Raw genomic sequence first — 3,362 nt, 5'->3', positions numbered from 1 at the left:
AAAATGTAGTAGTCCACAACACATACGCAAAAAAAAAATGACTAATTGTATTATATATATTCATCAAAATAGTACAATAGTAAGCTTGAGGCTATAATCTACTTCTTTTCTAATCATCCCCCAATATTACAAAAATTCCCTCATTTATATGAGAGTATACATTTTCACCAAGAAGTGTGACTTTTCAATACATAGCTACTAACTAATACTTTTGTTAACAAACTGAAAGATAAACAAATTTAGCATCCCCATGTGTTCTATGTACTTGTCATCTTTATACATTATAATATCATTGTTCATCTTTCTCATATCGGTTTCTATCAAGAAATAATTGGATAGAATATGATTCACATAAGATGATAAGTCTTTGTCCCGATCCAATTCTGCCACTGCTCATTTTTTCTCATTAATAAATTCTTGTTTCCATTGCTCTAGTGACACCAGTTCACCATCACTATAAAAAGAGGGCACCCTAGAGGTATTCCCATCATCTAATCTCTGAAGCTCTTTTCTCAATTGATCTGCAAACTCATCATGGGATTTTAAGTAGGCCTCGGCTTTAGTCCTCTCATCAGGATTCATTGAACTATTATTATCCATCATTTCATGCAACCATGATCTGAGCCTTTCATTTTCCCTCAAAGCTCTGGTTGTCCCAGTGTATGTCTTCCAGTAATTCTCTATGACCTGTCACACACCTCTGAATCTATGTTCAATGATCTCATGAATGAACTTATCCATCTTTTGTTGTATCTTTTCTACTTGCCGAGATGACTTTTCAGCCTTATTCCTCCAATATATTGCATCTGTCAAAGTATCCATAGCATCTCGGTCAATACCGTATGACATCCCTGTTTCATTGGTGCCTGTATCTGTCTCTAGACCTATATCTCTAACTGTCATTGAATACCTCATTCATTCTCTCAAGCTCTACAAGGTTCTTATATCTCTACCTCTTCATAATTTCCTCCTTTATGTCATTCTCTCTTCCATAAGATCTAGACTAGTCTCTCTGCATTTCCTTCTCATCTCTAGCAACAAAATTCAGAGGGGACAAGGAGAGGGAGAGAGAGGTGATAAGGAGAGATTAATTGGGAGAAGAGAGAGTGTGAGAGAAAGAGCTCGAGGTAATTAGGTGGAAGGCGAAGAGAGAGAGGGAGGGGGTGATTGGGGTGAAGAGAGAATGCGAGGGAGAGTTTGAGATTATTAGGGAGTAGGAGGAGAGGGGGAGAGGGGAAAGTATCAACAAAGAGAGAAGAGAGGTGGGGATAGAGGTGAAGAGAGACATAGAGAGTAATTAGGGGGTGGGGAGAGGGGGAGAGGGAAGTATGTATAAACCCATAGGAGGAGAGAGGTGATCGAGGGTAATTGAGGGAAAGAAATAATGTAAGAGAGAGGGGTGTAATTATCAGATAAGAAGAGAGGGAGAAGAGTAATTATCAAAAAAAGGAGAGAGAGAGAGATGTGGAAAGAGGTGAAGAGAGTGATAGAGAGAGGATAATTAGGGGGAGCAGAGGGGAAGAGGGAAGTATTAACAAAGAGATGGACTATAGAGAGGGTAATCAGGGGGCTCTCTCCCCATCTCTCCCACCTCTTCCTTTATTGATACTCCCTCCCTCTCTCTCCCCCCTCCCCCTCCACTAATTAACTTCTCTCTCGACCTCTCTCTTTGAAGCTCTCCTCATCTCTTCCTCTATCCATTTGTTGATACTTTCCCATCCCCCCTCTCCTCCCAACCTCTAATTACCCCCAACTCTCTCTAATTCTCTCTTCCCCAAATGCCATCTCTCTATCATACCTATCCTCACCTCTAACTTTACCATATGACCCCTTAGGTTTCGTTAGGGGTCATATTGTGTCCTAATAAGTCATATGGTGTCCTATGAACCCTTAGGACACCATACGATGTTGTTAGGGATCATATGGTGTGCTAAGGGGTCATATTATGTCTTAAAGAATGATATGGTGTCCTATGACCTCTTAGGACACCATATGACCCCTTAAAACACTATATGGTGTTGTTATGGGTCGTATGGTGTCCTAAGGGGTCATATGGTATCCTATGACCCCTTAGGACACCATATGGTGTCATTAGGGTTCATATGGTGTGCTAAGGGGTCATAAGATATCATATGACCATTGAGGACACCATATGACCCCTAAGGTGTTTTTAGGGGTCATATTGTATCCTAAGGGATCATATGGTGTCCTATGACCCCTTAGGACACCATATGGTGTCATCATTGATCATATGATGTTCTAAGGGGTCATATGGTGTCCTATGACCCCTTAGGACACCATATGGTGTCATCATGGATCGTATGGTGTCTTAAGGGGTCATATGGTGTCCTATGATCCCTTAGGACACCATATGACCCCTTAGAACAACATATGATCCCTTAGGTGTCATTTGGGGTCATATTGTGTTCTAATGGGTCCCTTAGGACACCATATAGTGTCCTATAACCCCTTAGGACACCATATGGTGTTGTTAGGGGTTGTATGGTGTTCTAAGGGGTCATTTTGTGTCTTAAGGGGTCATAGGATGTCATATGACCACTTAGGACACCATATGACCCATTAGGTGTTGTTAGGGGTTATATTGTGTCCTAAGGGTTCATATGGTGTCCTATGACCCCTTAGGTGTTGTTAGGGGTCATATTGTGTCCTAATGGGTCATATGGTATCTTAAAACACCTTAGGATACCATATGGCATCATATAACCCCTTAGGATACCATATGGCATTGTTAGGGGTTATATGGTGTGCTAAGGGGTCATATTGTATCTGAAAGGGCCATAGGACATCATATGACTCATTAGGACACCATATGACCCCTCAGGTGTCATTAGGGGTCATATTGTGTCCTAAAGGGTCATATGGTGTCTCATGAACCTTTAGGACACCACATGACACCTTAGGACACCAAATGATGTTGTTATGGGTCTTATGGTGTCCTAAGGGGTCATATGGTGTTCTATGAGCCTTTAGGACACCATATAGCATTGTAAGAGGTCGTATGGTGTGTTAAAGGGTCATATGGTATCCTATGACCCCTTAGGACACCATATGACCCCTTAGGTATTGTTAGGGGTCATATTGTGTCTGAATGGGTCATATGGTGTCCGATGATCCCTTAGGATACCATATGGTGTCGTTGGGGGTTGTATGGTGTGTTAAGGTATCATATTGTGTCCTCAAGGGTCACAGGACATTGTATGACCCCTTAGACACCATATAATCCATTAGGTTTTGATAGGGGTCATACTATGTCCTAAGAGGTCATATGGTGTCCCGTGACCCTTTAGGACACCATTTGACCCCTTAGGACATCATATGGTGTCGTTATGGGTCTTATGGTG

This window comes from Cryptomeria japonica, chromosome 5 (assembly GCF_030272615.1).
Source record: "Cryptomeria japonica chromosome 5, Sugi_1.0, whole genome shotgun sequence".
NCBI classification, from domain to species: Eukaryota; Viridiplantae; Streptophyta; class Pinopsida; order Cupressales; family Cupressaceae; genus Cryptomeria; species Cryptomeria japonica.
The sequence above is the reverse complement of the archived record's forward strand: the minus strand, read 5'-3'. Positions refer to the sequence as shown.